Below are 23,330 nucleotides of genomic sequence, written 5' to 3'. Positions count from 1 at the left end.
ATCATAATATGATAATAATACTCGTTTGGAAATTGTACTAAATATTGTACTCTTCAGTATTTTGGTATTGAATCCATAATAGTCTCGACTACTCTTATTATTCAGTTTTAAAATGATATCTCTAAGCGAAGCCTCAGATACAAGGGAGAACTTGAACCGAATATCATGTAATTTGGACCCTATTGAACTACAGTAATTATTCATAAATTCCGCTGATGTCCTTCTAGATGGTGGTATATTCGTGATGATCTCTCAGAGTGCATCAATAAAAAATTGGTTGAATTTATTGGCGGGGATATTTTTTTTACATGTTATTTTTTTCTTCAACAGATTGGTATTACTTTTGACAACATTCCATACAGATCTTGGATTATAATTGTGTTTCCGGATATAGTTGTCATTGTATTGCTTTTTTGCAATCTTGATTTCACGTCGATATAATTTTTGATATTCACTCACTATTTTCTTCGCATTAGGTGTCTTATAAACTTTAACAAGATCTCTATAAAAAATTAATCTCTCGCGCATATTCTTCAGATCATTACTGAACCAAGAAATAGGCAAGGAGTTAACAGAACGCTTATATGTTTTTGGCGGAAATGATAAATCTACACAATTCTTTATAAATGTAATAAACATATCAAACTTGCTCTCAGTACCAATATTAGTATCCTTTATAAAATCCCAACAAATATCCCTCACCAGATATTTGAGAGTATCCATTCCCACCCTAGTAAGTGGTCTACACACAGTCACATTACTAACTCTCTGTGTTCCTACGTCACAAACAAATTCAGTCTCTATGCCCAAGTGCTCAGAGAAACCCAGATCAATCACGCAACCACTACATTCATCAACATTTGTGAATATGTTATCCAAACATGCACTTCCTCTAGTAGCAGACGACACAATACCATGGAGGAAAAAAGATCCACGATCGCAGATTTATTAGTGCTATCTCTAAGAGAATTAACCTCAGAGGAAAGAAAACATAGAGGTGCCCTTAGAGGTAAAAAGCGTTGTATTGTAATCAATTGCAACAGTATGATGGTAAAGTGAGATAGAAAAACAACAAACCTGCAAAATTGACAACTAGAGGTGAAGTAAACATTTCAGTGGCGTAGTCAATGGTTTCTCAGTAAGGATTAATATTACAAAAATCGATATTGAACTATAATCAGAATATAAATGACTTCCATATTTCAAAATGAAAACCAGCTAGTTTAATTTTTTCTTTAAGAAGTAATGAGATATTTGAGTAGATATCTTATGGAAATAGTAAATAAACTGTCGTAAAATACAATGTTTTTTATCATTTTTTGGTGAAAAATTGTTAACTTCAAACAATAAAGCAATATTATCAGAGGAAATGGGAGATGATTCCCCAATATTTGGGACCTGTAGCTATCCTAGTGCACCTGAGGATTCGAAAAAAGCATCGCAATTAAGTGTTAGCTAAAGTGGAATAAGAATAACCTATTTTTCCTGAAGTTTTTTCAGCATATTTCTTTGTAAATTACGAAAAGTGCCCATTCACAATATTTCTGATGTAAACCCATGTCAATGAGGAAATAATAATGCACATATTTATTGGTTTATTATATAACTTTACCTAACGTTCACATATGCTTGGGTATAAAAACAGAAAAAAGTAGTTTTAAAACATATAATTATTTATAAAATTTTGAGATATATACAACACATCACAGTAGACAGAATAACATAATATGACTTGTGAAAATAAAACAACTCTACTTACTGATTCCTGAATAAAATTGAATGAGTCAGGCGAGATCGAACTCTTTCTTTTTCCCTGATAAATTGAGATATTTCATGATGAAACCTTAATTGAAAATATTTTTCAAAGATAATATCTATTAATATATTAAAATGATTACTTAAAGGTTCATCATCAAATATATGATCAGAAAAAAGGTTAATCATAGTTGGTGGGATATTTTCTTTGGTTTTAATCTTTATTGAATTTATTATGAAACTAACATTTTTCGATTTCATATTGAATAAATGTTTGTAAGTTCGAAAACATTTTCAATTAGTTTGCAAAATTGGATTACAAACTTCGAAGCTCTCGTTAGAGCACCAAATGTTTTCCTCACTTTGGAAATAATTATGCTCAGGCATTGTGAGCAGCTGATAGTTTTTTTAATTTTCTTCACCACAAATCCAGCAGCATATGCAATGACATCCTCACAATATAAGGTTAAATTCCATAAATTTAGATTTGTATAATATTCATCCAAATCATCTGAAACAGACCGAGTTGCTACATCCTCAACTTGAATTACTGGTGAAGCACTTGAACAATGTAAAATGGCCGTGCTATCGAGAGCTATAGCATTTGCACTTTCACTCCCAGCAATTTCAGAATGAATCAATAATTTTTTCATTACACTTTGAAATTGCAGGGATGTCGGATTATTATTATAGCCCCCCTTGCTACGAATACAACTGAAAAATATCTCTAAATGACAGGGGCGGATCCAGGCGATGTCTGAGGGGGGGGCCATAGAAAGTCACGGCTGATATCGATTAGCAAAATAGCGGAATTTTTTGTTGGTGCCTATCAAGACACGTGTTTTTTTATAGAAAGATGTATTTTAGTAAATCATATCATATTCAGTTTCCAAAATATTTGTAGTACAAAAACAAGTTCGAACAATTTCATGAATATATGTAGATGTATTTCATGAGAAAACTCGGGCACAAGAAAGTATGAGGTATGGAAAAAAATCATTATTTTTGCATAAAAATCAAGATTTAATTACCACAGTTAGAATGATCCGTTTCCTTTCGAATATGCGCCGTTTTGTTCTATAACTTGTTGCTTTTTTGAAGGTTTGTGTATGCCTCCCTCATAGAAGCCCTAGTCGATATTGGCGAAAAATTGAGACAGTCGAATTTCACAAGCCTCTGTTAAAACGAATTTTTCACCAGCAAAATTGTTCGCCATGGACAGCAAGATATGATAATCCCTTGGTGCCAGGTCCGGATTATAAGGTGGATGCATAAGAACTTCTGGCGAGTCACTATTGATGTGTGTGGCCTTACGTTGTCCCCAAGGAACACAATTCCTCTCCTGGTGGTTGCTTCTGGGCAATTGCTTCCTTCAGAAGGTCTAAATGTTGACAGTACAGATCCGAGTCAATATTTGTGCCTTAGGGGAGCAGCTTATGTAGATAATTCCCTGCCAATCCCACCAAATACACAGCAAAACCTTCCTGACCGTTTCCGACAGCTCACCGCTTTTTTACTAGGACCGTTTTCACTTGACGTTGTCGTAAGTCATTCACATTTCATCACCAGCCACCAACCGTTTCCACAATGGGGTTATTTTATTGCGTTTCAGCAGCGATTCGCAAATGGAAATTCGGTCCAAGAGGTTTTTTACAGTAACTCGTGTGGTACCCATACATCTAGCTTCTTCTTGAGACCAGCCTTTTGCAAATGGTTCAAAAAGGTTTTTTACGCAATCTTCAACTCTTGAGCAATGGAAACAGGACCCGAAAATGTCCTTGATTTTGTCGATATTTTAGACAATTGGTCTCCAGCATCAAGCATCTTTGACATAAAAATTACCGGAACGGAATCGACGAAAACAAAATTGCGCGTAATTGGCTATTACAGTATCAAGAACATAAAAACTATTTAAATTTTCAGCCGCTTGGCTCGCATTTTCGCCTTTATCGAAGAAAAACTCAAATATAACGTATTTTTTCTTTGTTATTTTGTCCATCTTCAACGCGCGCTGAGTAAACTTATCACAAAACTGTCGCAAAAGATTATGTAGTACAAAATCTCATCTTTCTAACGCCATGTTGTGGAACCCGATCGGACTTATTAAACGCGTAATACAGATAACTAAAGCTATCTATTGGAAAAAAAAATTTAAAACTTAATGAGTGCGTATTTTTCGGGAATTCAGGATACACTTTTATAGTAATAAGGTCCGCGAGGGGGGGGCCATGGCCCCCATGGCCCCCCCCCTGGATCCGCCCCTGCTAAATGATCCTGCGACAATTTATATGTTAAAATATATTTCAGTTGTTTTACATTGTTCACTCGGTATGAATACATTTCTTTGAGGCTTTCTATGCATTTTAAGAAACCTAAAAACCCTACCCTTTTTTTTGTTGTTAGAATATTCCTTCCATTAATTTTTAAATTTTTTATATAATCAGAACAATCATCCATGAATTTCAAATATTCTTTTTCAGATCTTTGTGACAAAGGCTTTTCAAAAGGTTTTTTTGTAAAATTACTTCTAGAATTAAAAATATCGAAAAGGTTGTTAAAATTTCTACAAAATGTTGCAGTAGCTGTTGAATTTTCAAATTGAGGTAATTTTAAATCAAAATTCAAAAAATCCAGAGCTTCTGCAACACTTTTACTCAGTGTTTGGACAGCAAGTTTAACCTTCATTTTTCCCCCATCCACATCATGTGCCTGGCTCTTAATTTAGTAGCAGCATGCAATCCTTCGATATTCTGGAAGTGGCATAACTTTTCTAAAAATTCCCAGTTTATTTTATTTCCATTTCTATCCTCCAAAATTTTTTGACTGCCCAATGAATTTCTAACTAATTTTATCATGTGACTAGCATCAAGAAAAATGTATCCTTTTTCATGAGTAATTGGATGAATAAAATACGTTTTCAAATTATTAACATTAAAATTTGCACCTAGTGCAGATGCCATTGCCATATTTGATGGAGCACCATCAAATGTTATTGAGGTAATAATTACTGAGCTCTTATGGAGAAATTCCAAACAATTATTCAATATATTAGCCTTCTCTCTACCAGTTAAACCATTGGTTAAAAAATAACCAACAGGAATCTTCCAACTACTATTCAAAGAAACCAGCATAAATACCAAAGCTTCCCTGACCTCTTCCGAATTCTCATTGTTATGATTTAAACCCAAATCTACATATCCATATATCTTTTTGCCATCCCATTCAATTTTTTTCCGGATTGAAATTTCATCAAACACTAAATTGCACAATATTTGATGACCCTTTTGGGCAGCATCCATGCATTTTATTTTAATAGCAGAAAGAGCTTCTTCCATGAAACCTGGAGAAGCATTAACGGTGGAATACCACTTTGCAAGCGTTCTTGTATGTGGTAACACATTCGAAAAAGTTCGACGAACATAATTGTAGGCCTTCTTCGAATAAAAATTCAGAGTTAATGCAAACTGCCTCAGTTGTGGTGAGAATTTCCCCTTTCGTTTTCTCAATAAGAGAGAAAACAGTTGCTTGGCTGATTCCGTCATTGAACTCTGTAAAATTAAAGTATGTGTTTTATCAATTGAATTTAAGCAATGAAAAATATTTACATTCAAATTCATTTCAGCACTCTCTGAAATCCAGTTTTTCTTTCTCAAATCACTTGTCAAACTTTCTAGTGAGTATATTTTATTCTCCCTCCGTCTTCTTTTGGCTTGAATATTATTTATTTTTATCTTCAGCTTGTTTACTGTATTTGTAATGATGTTCCAACAAATTTTTCGCCTATTTGGATCCTCCAGATCTTCATATTCTATGTCGCCAAAGAAACGTGGCATGTTGAGTTTATGCCTAAAATTTTTCGAATTAAAACTATTTACAAGGAAAAATCTGATGCAATTAAAAAAAAATTAAGCAGGCTGAGAACTTACTTTTTCAGTGTGATATTTGAAATTCCAGGGATAGATGGTGTAATGACTGATGGAAAATTTTCTTCATCTACTAAAGCCTCAAACCTAAAAATTGTATAATATTTCAAATTGCACACAAAATTAGATGTGTTGAATAGATTATATTTTATGAAACATCTTATTATGAAATAATTATTTCTACCTACTTTCTTTTGAGCCCCCCAGCTGTGCATTTTTCAGTTGAAGGAGCAGCTTTTTCGGTTAAAGAAGCAGCATGTTCTTCAGGAGATGACTCAAAGCTAGAAAAAAATATTCAAATATTGAGTGACACCTTCAGTTTGACTTCGAATTATTTAAAAAAATAAATAATAAAATAAATTCATATATATAATATATTTATACCTTCCAAAGACAATATCCGCTGTTAATGTCCTCCTCGAACTTGCTGAACTTGCAGTTTCGGTACTGAAGGAATTTTTGAATGCATATTCTCGACTTTCTGGGAGACTCTCAATTACACGTTTAATTAAGAATTTTTTGGGAGAAGACAATAGGCTGAAACTAAGATTATATATATATATCTATATATATATATATATATATATATATATATATATATATATATATATATATATATATATATATATATATATATATATTATTTTTCAATTAATAATAATAGCACAACTACCTTTGATTATCAGTGTCTGGGATTGTTGCTGTTCTGGAACTTGCAGTTTCCGTGCTGGAATTTCTTTCCAATTCAGGTCTGAAAAATTGATGAATGTACTAATGTGAGGACTACGTCAAGTTTTTAAACAAAAAAAACAATTACAAAAAGATTCACACTCTTACATATTTAAAAATATATACATATTAATGCTCACCTTTCAAACTCGCTAATTCGAGGAACTGCATATTTAGAAAGTGTGGTTCTCTTACTGCCTCTTATTAAGTTTTCGGTGCTGAAATGTTTGGAACAAACATATGCATATTTCGGCAAATAGTTCATTTGCAATCTTAACGCGTGGCACCATATTTTGCTAAATTCTCTATTTGAAGGAAACCTACAAATGTTAGTGAATTAAGTTTTCAATATCTCACAAATACTACGCCATAGACGAGATATATTCTACGCCTATGGACTTAAAACGTGAACTTACCTATGATAGGTTATGTTTTCATTTCCGGATGTTTTACACACTATACATGATTTTCGAGTATTTACCATGATTAAAATTAACAATAAGTAACTTAAAATTCACAAACTTGTACACACAAACGCCGATTACAAACGTGAAATTAAAATGTTTCAGTTCACCACTAACTCACCTCTAATTGTTGTCTTGATATTGATGATGGACTATATGTTAGGTAGTTATTTGGGCTGTTTCCATCATCTGTGCGGTTGGATGTTTCCGACGTTTCGGCAAGCATTCGCCTGCCGTCCTCAGGGTGGTGGTCCTGAGAAGGACTCACCTCTAGTTGTCACATGCAATAACAACAACAGAACCGTGTTGCCAAATCCACAGAATATTCGCAAAACATCTATGCCCAGGCGCGGATCCACGGGGGGGGAACTGGGGGAACGTTCCCCCCCCCAAATGACCCTGGCACCTCTTAAATTATGCCGTCCCTCCTAGAATTTGACATACTTAAGCTTAAATAATTACAATATTCACCTTCAATACATTTTGGGAAGATCCATATCTATGAACGGCAAAAAAAATGACGTCCCAAAATGGCGAAAGTGTCTGGGGTCCACATTTTCAGTATTTTGAGTATCTAAAAGTTCCCCCCCCAAAAGTGGGGCCTGGATCCGCGCCTGTCTATGCCACAGAACGGAGAAAAGTTTACTTCTTCCTTAGAATGGCAACGCAGTACATTATAAGTGTTTGTAAACAAAAATGTTATAGCGATGTCAACAAATGCTATAAGGCACCTCTATGTTTTCTTTCCTCTGAGGAATTAACATTAAAAAAACATCAAAGTCACACCCATTTATTAATTCTAAAATACTTGCAATTACATCCAGAAAAATATTGAAGTTACCAAGTGAGATCGATAAATAGCTATAATTAAGGTCTTTAATTGAGGGGACTGGATTGCACAAACCTCACTTTCCACTTCCACTGTTCTTGAGTTTATATCATTTCTGGGTACAAATTTATCAATATGAGAATTTCTAACAGCGGCCGCCACACCACCATGACCACGATGCCTACGGGAATAGGAGGAAATAATTGTGAAATCATGTAGCTTTACATGCTCCAGCTCCCTCATACACATCCAATGTTCACTGAACAAAACAATATCGTGATCTAGGCATAAAGCTTCTATTTGTTCAATCTTATCACGAAGACATTGGACATTTATATGAAGAAGCCCCAGGGTGATGTTCATCTTATGGGTGAAATTTCACAGATCAATAACTCTTTAACTATTTGACCGAATAATTTCAAATTTTGAAGTTTTGGCACTCTTCACTATCGCCTTCCTTCAATATTTCTGAAATTGAGTAAACCAGATCCGGACTAGGAAAATTTCAGACTTTTTCCTATTTTTCAGAATATTAGATCACCCTGTACGTGAACATTATGATTTTTTTTCGTTTTCGTAACCATAAAGAATTATTTCATAATAGAAATTCTAAATCTCTGTTTGGCACGCTCATACAGGGTGATCAATAAACATTTCCTTGAGAGTGAATTTTTTTTTTGTTCAATTACTATTCAATTAATCCACTGAATAATTTCAATTTTTGAAGTTGTGTCACCCTTTACTATCATCTGCCTTCAATAGTTCTGAAATCGAATAAATCAAATCCGTACCAGGGTATTTTAGACTTTTTCTATTTTCGTGAATATTGGATCACCCTATACGTTAAGATCATGATTTTTTCTTGTTTTCGTAATCACAAAGATTCAATTCATAATAAATATTCTATCTGTATATATTATTGAATTATTTACATGTCTCTATCAACGAACACCCAATTCCCGTCAAGGATGACAGCTATAGTAATGACATGCAGAATTACGTCTGTCATTTATGTGAATAATTAATCAAATTTTTTGAATGAAATCGACTTGTAACTGAATCATTTGTTTTGATGCCCACTTTCGTGGCTCCTTGTCTGACGGGAGTCTAAAAGGTGGCCACTTTTTCAATGGGATTGTATTGGTAACTTTTAAACCATAAGAGTTAGAAGGTCGGTCAAATGGAGAAAACGTTGCATGCATAGAAGCATTATCAAGCAGTTCAAACAAATCGAGATTATCAGGGCCGGTTATTGAGATATCATAAAAAAAGTAAATTCTGTCATTTTGATTTTTCTTTTTTTCCCACTTTATTTCAAATATTATCAAAAAATGTTTCAGGAATTTTTTATTCGACAGTAAATTGTTCTCTATTTGACGTTATCAGATTTCGTATCCAACGTTTCGTGCTCTCTGGGCCACCCTCAACCTCATTTTTTTCAATACGGACCTGTATATTTTATGACACTTTTCGAAATAACTTTTAACGCTGAATTCAACGATATATCATACAATGTCATTCAAAGTTGATTTTCAGGTGATTTTGACCCTTATCCAAATTTCTTTAGGTCGGATCTGTATTACATTTCGGTACCTTTAGTTTAATTAACAACAAGCAATACATTTCGATGAGAAAATCAACTTACTCATCTTGAACTAAATGGAACATATCAGAATCAAATCAAGAAACAAGTAATAATTATTTACATATTTCAATTCATAATAATTAAAGGAATTATCATTTAATGAAAGAAAAATCGAATGATTATTCGAAAGTAAATGAAAATGAATGAAGTAAGTGTTCGAAATGTCCACCATTTTGCAAAATGCACTCAACGGTTCTGGAACCCATACTTCTTATACATTTGCTTATTTCGTCTTCTTGAATACCTTCCAATACATTCTCGCGAGAAATCACTATTGTTGGATTTGTCATTTGTTCCAGAATCGAACTTTATTTTGATATCATTACGATATAAGTTTTGAAGGCTTGGTATTCAAATTTAAAATCATTGTATTCGCGTCTCTTGACTATTTTATTAACAGCAGTTTTTGATAAATTGCATTCACTACAGATCCGACCCAAAGAAATTTCGATAAGGGTCAAAATCACTTGAAAATCAACTTTGAATGACATTGTATGATATATCGTTGAATTCATCGTTAAAAGTTATTCCGAAAAGTGTCATAAAATATACAGGTCTGTATTGAAAAAAATGAGGTTGAGGGTGGCCCGGATAGCACGATACGTTGGATACGAAATCTGATTACGTCAAATTGAGGATAATTTACTGTTGAATAAACTACTCCTGTAACATTTTTTGATGATATTTGAAATAAAGTGGGAAAAAAAGAAAAATCAAAATGACATAATTTACTTTTCTTATGATATCTCAATAACCGGACCTGATAATCTCGATTTGTTTGAACTGCTTGATAATGATTCTATGCATGCAACTTTTCCTCCATTTGACCGACCTTCTAACTCTTATGGTTTAAAAGTTACCAATACAATCCCATTGAAAAAGTGGCCACCCTGTATAGCAGTGGCGTAACATATTTTGATTTATTTCGAAATAATCAATTGATGCTCAGAAATAGTTTACAGTGTGATTTATTTATGAAAATTCTTTCGTAATTGAAAAAGGTCAATGTTTTTCTCAGTTTTATGATTTAGGCGGTGGATTAATTGAAGAGTTATCGAACGAAAAATATTCACTCTTGAGGGAATGTTTATTGATCACCCTGTATGACCGTGTCAAACAGAGATTTAGAATTTTTATTATCAACTAATTCTTTGTGGTTATGAAAACGAAAAAAATCACAATGTTCACGTATAGGGTGATCCAATATTCACGAAAATAGAAAAAGTCTGAAAGTTTTCTAGTCTGGATCTGATTTACTCGATTTCAGAAATATTGAAGGAAGGCGATAGTAGAGGTTGACAAAACTTCAAAATTTCAAATTATTCGGTAGAATAGTTAAGGAGTTATTGATCTGTGAAATTTCATCCATGAGATGATCATCACCCTGTATATCCCAAACGAAGGCACTCAGGCGATTGAAACCTCTTGGTACGAGTTATCCATGATGTCCTTAATTCACGGTATCTGTTTGTCACATTCTTCCCGGGACGCCCTGTATATATAATATACAGCAAAATTCCTATAATAAAAGTCTTACCGTTTTCGAGATATTTTTTTTTTTTGAAAATAATGAATTTTTGCCCCTTTCAATAGTTTTTCCTTCACGGTTGGTACAATTTTACATCTTTCTGGTTAATTTTTTCAGTAGAATATTGCTGAAGAATGATTTTAACGTTCACATTAAGAACATCCTCCGAAAATTTTAAAGGGGTGCTATGAGAAATATTTTTATTGGAAATTTTGGTAGTGGATTATTTTGTTCATGAAGTTTAGCCCATCGTAGTGGAAAAAAAATGTACCGAGCTACTGCTGCACATTACACCAATAAGTTGTCTATTTTATAGTGATTTCAAAGAGGTATCACACAAGTCATTTGTTATTCAAAGAAAAAAGATATGGCTGTTTTTATCCAAATGGGTACGTTTCTGACAAAATCAAGTTTGTCAATTCTGTTAAGAAATCTTCGATGTTGCATTACTTAGTGAACAATGGCAATTGTTTACGTGCGAAAATATTACTTGCATAATTATTCACCTCAACGAAATTCAATTTTGCCGGCAAATTTTGGAAAACATCATGCAGATCCAGATTTTTTAATAAGATCATTTGGAGCGACAAGTCTTCCTGTACCAAGGAGGGGTACATGAATCTCCACAATTTGCATAGCTGGAATAACATAAATCCACACGAGGTGAGAGAAGATAAATCACAATATCGATTCAAGATCAATTTATGGACTGGAATATTTAATGGTGCAATTTTGGGCCCGATCGAACTGCCGCCATCACTGAACGCAAACAATTATTTGGAATTTTTAACCAACCAGCTGCCCATTTTATTGGAAGATGTGCCACTGGCGCTGCAAGTCTGTGGTTTCAACATGTTGAATGCCAGCACATTACGGACTCGAAGTTACCGCACATTTGAATAGAACTTATCCCCACCGGTGGATTGGAAGAGAAGAAAAAATTTTGTGGCCTCCTCGTTCACCTGACCTAAATCCTATGGACTTTTATCATTGAGGCTGCCTAAAAGACAAAGTATACGCAACACCCATACGTGATGAAGCCGAATTGAGAGAACGCATCCGCAATTTGACTTCATCACGTATGGGTGTTGCGTTTACTATGTCTTTTAGGCAGCCCCAATATTAAAAGTCCGGAGGATTTAGGTCTTCATGTACCCATCCTTGGTACAGAAAGACTAGTCGCTCCAAATTTTCTGCATGATGTTTTCCAAAATTTGCCGGCAAAATTGAATTTCGTTGAGGTGAATAATTATGCAAGTAATATTTCCGCACGTAAACAATTGCCATTGTTCACTAAGTAATGCAACATCGAAGATTTCTCAACAGACTTGACAAACTTGATTTTGTCAGAAACGTACCCATTTGGATAAAAACAGCCATATCTTTTTTCTTTGAATAACAAATGACTTGTGTGATACCTCTTTGAAATCACTATAAAATAGACAATTTATTGGTGTAATGTGCAGCAGTAGCTCGGTACATTTTTTTTCCACTACGATGGGCTAAACTTCATGAACAAAATAATCCACTACCAAAATTTCCAATAAAAATATTTCTCATAGCACCCCTTTGAAATTTTCGGAGGATGTTTTTTATGTAAACGTTGAAATCATTCTTCAGCAATATTTTACTGAAAAAATTAACCAGAAAGATGTAAAATTGTACCAACCGTAAAGGAAAAACTATTGAAAGGGGCAAAAATTCATTATTTTCAACAAAAAAAAAATATCTCGAAAACGGTAAGACTTTTATTATAGGAATTTTGTCATAGCAGGTGGGTTATCCTTTGATCTACATTCTCCCTCGGTTCGACGTGGTCTTTACGGGACACCCTGTATACCAAAATTACTAATGCGCCCAGAAGAGTTCCTAGATATGATCTAAGGACAATATAACTGTATATTATTTAATCATATGAAAACAGGTCATGAATGTAGCAATAGAGAGAAAAGGCATTAGAAAAAAAAAACAGAATATATTTTCTCTAATTCTGTGGTTATTCCGTTCATTCTTCCACATCTTGTAGAACAAAATCGTGCGAGAATATATCAGAAACGCACAGTTTTCATGGTTATATTTTATTATTCTATGTTGGTACTCCGAACTTTCCGCCACGGCTTTATCTGCCAATTCATCAATTTGCCTTAAAGAAATCGGTTCTGCCAACCATCATTTTTCAATGCAAAAATCACTAAAATATATTTATGGAAATATTTCATTAATTTCAATGAAAATGCAATGAATTAGAGAAAATAATGTATAATACTCGTACAGAAGGCTCATTCTACCACTCGTTCATTCCAAAACTCGCCACTTCGTGGCTCGTTTTTGAATTTTGAACTCGTGGAAGAATATCAATGCCTTCTGCACTTGTATTATAAATAACTATATTACAGAATTTATCACAGTATACCTATATAAAAATATTGATTTGGAATATTATTAGGAAAATCTATTGGTATGCAAATATTATAGTTTTTGTCAATCTACTTCTCAACCGATTCGAATCTAATTTTGCACTCTGTCGATTTCTCAATTCGTGGTGAATCCTCAAATTGAAATAAGTTTCCAGAATCATTTTCGTTATAGCAGGACCATGGATTCTCTCTGGTTCATCATCAAATAGAAGCTGATTGAAAACACTGAACAATTTTGTATCAAATTCTCAATTGTTTTTTGATGGAGGTTGTATTTTAGAATCATACAGAGATTCCGTAGAGTCCTGTTCTTCAATACTTCCATTCCCTTCTAAGTATGTCATGCAAGTTGCTTTATATTATAAGGTAATATTCTGAGGAAGATTTTCATTGCAAGGAATTATACTAAATACGACAAATTATGAAAAAAAAGTTTTCGTTACAACTTACAGAGGTATTTCCAATTTAATTTCAGAAGGCAAACCTCCTTGGATGAGCCTTAGGTTATAAGTTATAAGTAGTTGAAGTTTCAGATCTTAATCGTTTTTTTTTTGTGGTGATTGTGTTTTAGAATCAGTTTCTGTTGAGTCCTGTGCTTCAATACTTCCATTCTTTTCTGAGTAGGTCCTACAATTTTTTTTTTATGTTATATGATGATATTCTGAGGAAGATATGACAAATTATGAAAAAAGTTTTCATTACAACTAACAGAGGTATTTACAATTTGATTTCAGAAGGAGAAGGCAAACTTCCTGGGATAAACCTCTTTCTTAGGTTTATTAGTCGGAAGCAATCTTCAGGAAAGTGATTTGAGCAAAGAAAATATTTTTATTTTCCAACATCGGTCGGTTCCAAGAAATTCTCTGCAACCATTTTTCTAGTTCGAGTTGATTCGATGGAAGTCTTAAAAAAACATTTATTAGTCGTATACATTAGATTTGGATTGTTTTAACTATAACTGAATATATGCTTCAAGGAAAAATCCGAATTCTGCACGCCTATGGATGAAACTCACCTGTGAAGACTAATCTCACCTCCAACAATTTAAGTGAAACCACACAAAAAACACTTGCTAGGCATTTCTAATATCACTTCTAATGGTTATAAATGAAAATACAAAATGATTAAAACAAGGAATAATGAAGATTTAGCCAACTGAGGTATTCTTCTCTTGATTTCTATTTCATTTTCGATAATTATAACGAATTGAGCTCGCTACCACCCATATTAGCTCTGATACTCATATCCATTCTTTCATTATATTTCATTTATATGATATCGTTGTTTACAAGAATTGCCATTTAACCTTAAAATCTCAAATAAATAATATTCATCTATGAAAGTTTTAACACAGACTATAGTAATATGTGGTTTTAAGTTTGAATTTCAAATTTCGAATGATGCCAAATATAAACACAGCAGTTCGGTTCGAATAATCTATGTTCTAACCTAAAATTTTCATTTACAGTTTACACTGTTATTGTTATAAGATATTTGTTATGAAATGAAGCATTTGATTTGTTCCAACTATCTCATAAAAATATTGAAATGCATCAATATTTTTGAAGCCATCAGTATGAAAATATGTAAAATATTCTGGCTCTGTAATCAATGGAAAATGTTAGACTGCACTTGTAATCAAATTTGTTCTTAATGTGTACCTACATTATAGCCAACTCTACTACTTAATTCATCTTGATTTTGGCATTGAGAATAAATGAGAAGTATTCAATTTAAATATCCACAATAAAATATCCAGTTTCTTTCAACTCACCTAATTTGTTTTCACATTAAAACAATTATGGTCCTCTTGGAAGTATGTCAATCATATGCTCTTAGGATGAATTTATGGAATAGCAAAAGAATAAAAGTATTCAATCTCAATCACATGAAAATTTGTCTAGTATGTACCTAGTCCTAGTGGTATGTTTCGATGTGAGTTTGAATGAGTCGAAGAAGAATAGAGTATTGTTCGATAGCAGCAGTCTTTAGTGGGATATTGATTGTTGTCATTGAAATGGCACTATTTTGTGAAAACTTTTTTAAACATGGGCTTTATGAATAATCTGGACTTTTCAAAAAGAATGTTGATTTTAGTGAAGTATCTTCTTATTATAAGAGCTGTGCCAAAGCTCAGTGATTTTTAATCAAATCGAGGAGTTGAGGTGAGCTTATTCAAATAACTTCATTTTCAAACTAAGTTGGCTAGTACTTCAATTCTTAAATCTGAGACATGACTTCATAGTAAATATTCATTTCTGTGGTTTTTTTTCCACAATAGAACAGAGTTGCATTCAGCCAAAGTACCCAATTTTTTGAATTTCACAGATAATTTTTTTTTTTTTAAGATCAAGTTATTCGAAAACGGCGCTTTGTACGAGAAAATATGAAGAATACTTTTATTTTTCAAATTAGCCAAATATTCTTCAATGAACGTTCAAATTACTATTAAGAGTTGGTTTCTTCGAATTTCTGGTATTTTTATGGTATGTTATGTTCATAACAAAGAAACAGAAGAATGTGTATGGAATCTGGTGTTCGGAGAAGATGTATCACATCAAAAAAAAGCTATATTTCAAAAATCATTTCCTTCGATACAACCATTTACGAGATATAGCCGAAAATCACATTTTTTTAACGATTTTCAACAGCCTGTATCTTTTTAACCGGGTCGAATCGGAAAAAATGGTAAAGGAAAAAAGTGTTTCTTTTGACCTCAGGAATCTTGGGTTAAAATATATGTACAAGTCAAAGACTCACCCTGTATATTATATTATGTGGAGTGATAAATCAACATTCAAGCGAAATTGATTCAGCAACATGGACAACCAGCACGGTTGACAAACTCGAAAGAAGTCGTGAAGTTAGCACCCCAGCGGAATGCGATATCTTTCTACCAGCATCCTTGAAGTACAAACAAAAATTTTTGTGGTACAATTAATTACTAACGAACTCGTAAGTTTTGCGTTGCAATTATTATTATTATTATAACTATAATAATAATAATAATTGCAACGCAAAATGAGAACCTTGATGACAAAAGCACACAAGCACCATCCGAAAAGTAGCATTGGGAGGAAGACACTGACGAGGAATAAAGGAGGCAGAGGTCTGGTAGACATCATGGAACTTGCCCATGGGCAAATTGAATGCCTACGAACATACTTCAAAGACAAATCAGGCACGTCAGAGGTCTACAAAGTACTGTGTGAAGTAGACGAATCAACACCTTTACAACTGCACAAGGAGCAATTGTCATACAACCACCAGACAATCCAAGAAAAGCTGCAAAGATGGAAAGAAAAGCCCCTACATGGACGACATTTCAACGAGGTGAACCAGCACCATGTCGACATTGAAGCATCGAACTATTGGCTCATATCAGGTGCGATGTATCCAGAAACGGAAGGATTTCTTCGAAACAAGTGACCCCAACGAGAAATTACTGCAAGCATATCATGAAGGATCGAACTATGACTGACGATCGATGCCGTTATGGGTGTCCAACGAATGAGGCAATCCAACATATCACGGGAGGATGTCAAATGTTTGCAGGAAATGAATATAAAGAGAGATACGATGCAGTAGGAAAGATACTTCACCAAGAAATGGCAACAAAATTCAAACTTATTCATTATGAAAAAGTACCATACTACAAGTACCAACCGGAAACCATCCTGGATAACGAACGCTATAAACTGTACTGGGAAAGTACAGTTTTGACTGATAAAACAGTCGCTCACAACAGGCCAGATATACTGCTAGTTGATAAACATCAGAAGACATTTATTTATATTTGGTATTGCAACATCGACGTTGCAATACCAAATAACAACAACATGCGTCAAAAAAAGGTCGAAAAAATTTCAAAATATAGGGACCTCGAATTTCAGATAAAGCGTCAGTGGGAAATGATATCAACGAAAACTATTCCAATTATCAACAACTAGAATAGTGCCCAAAAATCTCAAGAAGAATATCAAGCATCTGGGACTTGGTGAGTATATATGTAATATAATGCAAAAAGCTGTTCCTTTAGGACGGTGAGGAAGTTCCTAGGAAGCGAAGGATAGGTCCAAAGATCACGTGTAAGAGGACCAAAAGTTCGAAGAGAACCAGGGGGACCGCAAGGACCGGACACGACCGAGCTCTTCCCTTCTGATATTTTAAATATTTGGGATTGAGTGAATGTTCCTCTTAGCGGGGAGTGAGAAGACGACGGCGGGGAGAAATCCTACGCGTATAGGCAAAAGTCGGGATAATAATTTTTATCTGCTCACGACGAAATATATTTACATGTAAAAATAATAACCATCAAAATTTACATGGTTTGTCAGATATCGAAAAAAAGGCTAAGCTAGTCAAATATATAAAAAAAATAAATATTGAAACATTTAAATTTATAAGAATATACAGAGATCGAACGAACTCACAGTTCAAAATTTAATATAATTCAAAATCGCTCAACCTATATATCGTTTTCTCCAAAAGTGACTTTTTCACTCTTTTGTGAAAAACGGTGCGGCTCAATTCCTTGAAAGATTCTGGAATTTCATTATACAGTTTGATACATGTGTGGTTTGGGCCCTGTTGGCTTTTCCCTATTCTGGCCGATGGTATGGCAAATGCACTTTTCCGACGCGTGTTGTAATCATGAAAATCTGAGTTTTTTTGAAATTTTAACCTGTGCTGATGGACAAAGTTTAGACAGGTGAGTAGGTGAGTTTGAATTCGAATGAAAATGGCCGCCGATGATGATGCTTCGTCGGCTGGCTCCGTGTTAAATCAGTTTGAATGCTGCAAAACCAAAAGTTCAAGCAATATTGTGTGTGTTAAATGTGGGAATATCTTTCACTACTCATGTTACAGAAGGAATTATTCAAGTCAAGTCATAAAGGGAGCGAAAACAGTCTGTTGTAGTGGATCTGTTACAAACATTGATGATGTAGTTCATTGAATCGAATCCAAGTAAGTTCAAGTAAATGTGGAAAATAAATATCTCAGAGAACTGTTGAAGGAAGTCCAAGAGAAAAATCAGATTCTAATGGAAAATAATAAGTTATTAAATCTCAGAATACGTGACCTTGAAGAAAGGAGTCCAAATCAACTTTTCACCGAGGTTGTAAAAAGAAATAACAAACCGGAATCAAAAAATACAAACATAAATATCGCTAGTCAAAAATCTGTCACTGTCACTGGTACGTCATTCTCTAAACGTCATAATAAAATTGACAAAACAACCAGTAGTTCTGATGCAACCAAACAGCGTGGAGTCACTGGGACTACTGAGAAAGTAAACAAGGTCAATGAAGGTGGAAACACAAACGCAGGTGCGCTGACCTCGGTCGGCGAGATGTCGGTGCCAAATGCAAATGAGGATGAGCTGGATCAGGGTCATGGGATTCAGCTGAGACATCAGTCCGAGTCCTCTCGCAAGGGCGGAAGTAGACGTAAGCCTATGAGACTTGGAACAGTACAGGTAAAAGATGGAGAATCAGTTAACTTGTTCACAGGGGTAGAAAAGAAAGTCTGGTTATACATGATGACATATAGGGTCATCATGTTACACCTAAAATAACACGTGATCATACAGTTTCAAAACCTGGGTTTATTGATATTTCTGTCGATGTCAAGGAGATAGAAGGCAGTCCAGAGGGTCTGAAGCGCTTTGTGGTGTGTGCTCCGTTCAGATGCAAAGATGCAATGTACGACACTGATTTCTGGCCAAGTGGAGTGGGAATCAAAAGATACAACTTTAGGAAATTCAATGTTAACCAGCAACCTAACCATTTTCGGTTCAGCAAACCTTCTGTCTAATAGAATCCAACAATATGGGAGGGGACATCACTATTGGACACTCAAATTTCAACATTATCCACCAGAATATTCGATCAATACTGTCGTCGTTGAATATGCTGGAGAAGTTTGCCTCTGATGAGAGGGCTGATATTGTTACTCTTACGGAGCACTCGAGAAGCAGGGATGAGCTGAATGATATTTACTTGGGTGGATTTAGGCTTGTTTCTGGGTTTTGTAGAGATACTGGTGAGCACGGTGGCAGTGCTATTTACTGGCGAAACTTGCTTGTCTGTATGGAACGAGGGGACTAAGAAAAATTGAGTGTACCTAGAATATTTGAATGCTCAGCATCCGAACTTAGATCTTTATTGGGTCGAATGGTGGTTGTGTGCATATACAGGCCTCCATCTAGGCAGGAGGACGATATTGAGCTCTTTTTTGAAAAATATATTCCCCTTCTCGAAGAACTGAATAGAGTAAATGTAAACTACGTCATAACAAGAGATTTCAATCTGGACATACTGTCAGTTGAAGATGGCGCGGCCCAGATGTTCAGGTCTATTACAGAGAGCTTTGAGGCTAGACTGACCATAAGCCAACCTACTCGAATTACAACTCACTCAGCGACATGCATAGATAACATCATCACAAATATTACCGACGTCAAGGCTGATGTAGTAGATGGCCATTTATCAAACCCTACTGATCAGAGGATTCAGATACCCCATGTCAATCTTGCTTCTTTGACAGCGCAAAAGAAGATGATCCGTAAGTTTAGTGAGGAATCAATTGGTGGATTCATTGAGTACCTAGCACATGCAAACTGGGAGAGTATATTAGAGAATGATAACGCCAGCGTGGATGACCTTTGGAATAGTTTTCATCGGTATTATGTTGAAGCGTTCAACGCTGCTTTCCCGCTTAAAATGACAAAGATGAACGATCGGTCCCCCAAGATAGGCCTCACTAATAACCAAGAAATACTACATCTCAAGAGAAGGCTCGACTTGCTTCTTGATTTGTATATGGCCGATGGCAGTTTCCTTGATCAGTACAGAAGAGCCAAAAAGAAATACGATGAAGCCCTTAGGATTCACAAACAATTTCAGATCGGTAATATGATAAAAAATTCAATGAAAATTTCTAAGACAATTTGGCGAATTACAAATGGCTTGAGAAATAAAAAGTCAAAGAACATTACCCTACCTAGCCGTAACCCAGCAGGCATAGCACAGATATTCAACAGACATTTTATTGACGTGATCCAGAAATTGAATCTGGGTAATGGCACACAGCCTGGAAGTGCTGAATCTCTCCCGAATAGGTTTCCCAGATCGTTTTACATGTTTGATGTAACAGCAGATGAAGTGTTGATGGTTGTGAAACAACTAAAAAATAGGGCCTCAAGTGGATATGATGCAATACCTGTCAACATTATCAAAAAATCCATTCATACAATAGTCCAACCTCTTACCAACATCATCAATAGATGCTTCGCAGATGGCATATTGCCAAATGGACTCAAGCTGGCAGTCGTGAAGCCTATTTATAAAAAGGGTGAAGCTGATAACTGGGACAACTACAGACCAATAATGAATAAATAATAAACAAATTAATCTCTGAAGCTCAACATGGCTTCCTGCGAAGTAGATGTACGGACACTGCAATCTATGAGCTGATCAGGAGGATATTGTTTGGCATGGAATCGGGAAGTGTGCCTCTGGGAATATTCCTCGATATGTCCAAGGCCTTTGATTGCATTGAGCACGAGGCTCTCATGTGGAATCTCGAACGATATGGTATTCGAAATGATCAGCTCGGACTGATTAGGAACTACTTAACTGGTCGTAGGCAGAGAGTGGAGATAGCAGTGGATGGGGTTACCTTTGCTTCCTCTGAGGAAAACATCACGCGGGGGTTCCTCAGGGAAGTATATTGGGTACCCTCCTATTTTTGATGTTTATTAATGATCTCCCGAAGGTATTACATAACAGTAACCAACATGTCATCATGTATGCAGATGACACCAACATAGTCATAGATGCTCCAACTGTTCTGGTGCTTCAGATGGTCTCAGCTGATGCTTTGTCCAGAGTCAAAATTTGGTGCAGGGAAAACGGCCTGCTACTTAATGAGAACAAAACAGAATATGTATCGTTTCGTACTGACCGGTCTAGGCAACCTTTCCCTGATGTAAGAGATTAGATAACACTGATGCATGCATCTCTACATCAACAAAGTTCTTGGGATTGCAAATAGATAGGAACCTGAAGTGGCACGACCATATTGAATATCTAAATAAGAGGCTGGTAACAGCTACCTTCTCCCCGTGTGCCCTGAGACCTCATGTGGGTGCGGATATATTGAGGGTGGTATACTTTGCGAATTTCCAGTCCCTAATGACATATGGCATAGTTTTATGGGGAGTATGTTCCAGTGTGGGCAAAATATTCATAACGCAAAAACTCGCGCTCAGGAGGATTCTTGGGATGAAGTATAATGAGTCTTGTCGTGGAAGATTTAAGACGAATGGACTCCTGACGGTGACAGGACTATATATATACAGATGCCTTGTGTTTATTAGAAAGAACAGCGAATACTTTACTCAGAACAAGAGTTCTGGTTGCACTCGACATGTCCAGCCTTTCTCTAAGTAGAAATAACTGTGAGTTCATGACCATGAGATTGTACAATTCTCTTCCCTTGTCCATCGAAACAATTGGTGCATTCAAGAACTTTAGGAACCAAGCATTCAAATTCCTGTTGGAACTTGAGCCTTACAATTTGAAAGAATACTTTGATAGATGATTTCTATGTATTACTTGACTCGTTTTCCTTTCATTGTCTGTATATGTGTATGCTTGCAATAATTGTGGAAATGAATAAATTATTATTATTATATTATTATTATGAAGACTGCCGTGATGGTCAAGATATTCTCTCTCTTGAAGACCTCTCTGCAACTCTCAGTAGATTTCATCTGAAAAATGGCTCGTACTGCCTTCTTTTGTTGCAGTAGGACTCGCTCAGCATCCGCACGTTGCCCCAACAAGATAATACCTTATATGGCCGTTCTGTGGAAGGAAGAATAATACGCAAGTTTCGCGACTTCTGTTCCAGCTATTTCTCTGATTCTCCGGATCATGAAAATCGATGTCGATAATCTTCTACATAAATTTGTTATATGATTCCTCCAGCTCAGGTCAGATTGAAATTCCAGTCCTAAATACTTGATTGATGTATTTATATCTGTTTTTCTGGTGAAGACGATATTCTGGGTCTTGGAATCATTTAGAGTAGTCCATGAGCCGAAAACCACTCCTGCGCCTTACTCGTACATATTTCATTCTTTTCCATGATACTTTTTCGGGAGACTGATTTGTTCAAAAAGGATACTACTGTTCTTAAGAATACTACTAAGCCTACCGAAAGCCATAGGCTTACTCTTCTATTCACTTCGACATTCTGATTTTCTTTATTCCCGATTTTTATAATGTATCCAAGATATATTGTTCAACGGTCTCAATATTGGTATAATTCACTTGTATTTTGTTGTTGCTATTACTCAGAATTTTTGTTTTATTCAAGTTCATGTTCAGACTAATTTCTTTGGATTTTTCGTTTAATTCTGACAGCATATTTCTCAATTCTTAGATATCGGAGCTTATTAATATGGTATCATCTGCAAACCTCAGGTGGTGTAAGTATTCGCCGTCAATATTGCTTCCTTCATTTGTCCATGCTTGCTGTTTGAACACATTTTCTAGTGCCAAAGTGAAAAGTTTAGGTGATATAGTGTCGTCCTGTCGCACTCCCTTGCCTACGGGAATCTTTTTTGTTTTCATGTTGTCATCTATTTTTATATGAAATGTTGCCTTCTGATAAATTTTCTTGAGCAGTATGGAATAACGAGAGTCTATTCGAACGTCGTCCATCGCCTTCAGAAACAACCATGTTTCAATACTGTCGAAAGCCTTGTGATAATCCACAAATGCGAGATGTAATGGGACATTACACTCAGTTGTCTTCTCGATCAGTTGTCTGACAGTATGCAGATATATAAATGATAAAGGAGACTAATTGGTCGATAATTCTCGATGTTTGTGTTGTCTCCTTTTTTATACAATAATATAACTTCTGCATCATTCCATCTGCTCGGTATTGTACCCTCCATAATACATTTATTCAATAAAATTTCAATTGCTTTCATCAGGTTCTCTCCACCTTGTTTCAATATTCCT

At 35.1% G+C, this 23,330-nt stretch overlaps 1 protein-coding gene and 1 long non-coding RNA gene across 3 annotated transcripts in view; one reads left to right on the top strand and one right to left on the bottom strand.

The window, feature by feature from the left end:
- Positions 1-23,330, top strand: part of LOC123684943 (acetylcholine receptor subunit alpha-like 2) — a 224,244-nt gene that overhangs the window by 143,257 nt on the left and 57,657 nt on the right. The gene's annotated exons all lie outside the window — the stretch shown is intronic.
- LOC123684945 lies at positions 6,586-7,202 on the bottom strand. The gene is made up of 3 exons (XR_006748209.1): positions 7,140-7,202; positions 6,824-6,992; positions 6,586-6,727 (listed from the first exon to the last, which is right to left on the bottom strand). It is a non-coding gene; the product is annotated as an uncharacterized LOC123684945 (long non-coding RNA).

Source organism: Harmonia axyridis, chromosome 7, assembly GCF_914767665.1.
Source record: "Harmonia axyridis chromosome 7, icHarAxyr1.1, whole genome shotgun sequence".
In the NCBI taxonomy this organism is placed as follows: Eukaryota; Metazoa; Arthropoda; class Insecta; order Coleoptera; family Coccinellidae; genus Harmonia; species Harmonia axyridis.
This window is presented reverse-complemented; position numbering and strand designations above follow the sequence as displayed.